The sequence below is a fragment of the Morone saxatilis genome, unplaced genomic scaffold, assembly GCF_004916995.1.
Source record: "Morone saxatilis isolate NCDOM2014 unplaced genomic scaffold, NCSU_SB_2.0 Contig2, whole genome shotgun sequence".
Classification (NCBI taxonomy): domain Eukaryota; kingdom Metazoa; phylum Chordata; class Actinopteri; family Moronidae; genus Morone; species Morone saxatilis.
This window is the reverse complement of record NW_023339762.1, coordinates 20,956,690-20,956,977: the sequence shown is the minus strand read 5'-3', so window position 1 is coordinate 20,956,977 and position 288 is coordinate 20,956,690. Positions and strand designations below refer to the sequence as shown.

The 288-nt window shown below is 38.9% G+C and overlaps 1 protein-coding gene across 1 annotated transcript in view; it reads right to left on the bottom strand.

Moving 5' to 3' along the window:
• pdhx (pyruvate dehydrogenase complex component X) overlaps positions 1 to 288 on the bottom strand; it is a gene marked incomplete in the record, with an annotated part of 28,283 nt that overhangs the window by 25,193 nt on the left and 2,802 nt on the right.

Here is a 288-nt window from a genome sequence, read left to right as displayed (position 1 = left end):
GCTCATTTGCGCAGCTCATTTGTACAAAAATGCCTGTTAGAAATCAATAGTTAAATGTTGGAGTTACAGAATGCTTTGGTTACATTGTAGCCCGCAGCATCTGCTAATTTCTAGCCTTTAGCACTTGCACTATTTCATTGGAGAGACTGTGATTGAATCGTCTGTGACTTATGTCCATGTGCTAAGATTTGAGGATGAGGTAAGGTATATGAGATAAGGGTCAAGGGTTTAACAGATCTGACATCTGGTCACATTTCTATCTTCTGGAAACCTATCGAAAAATGCTAT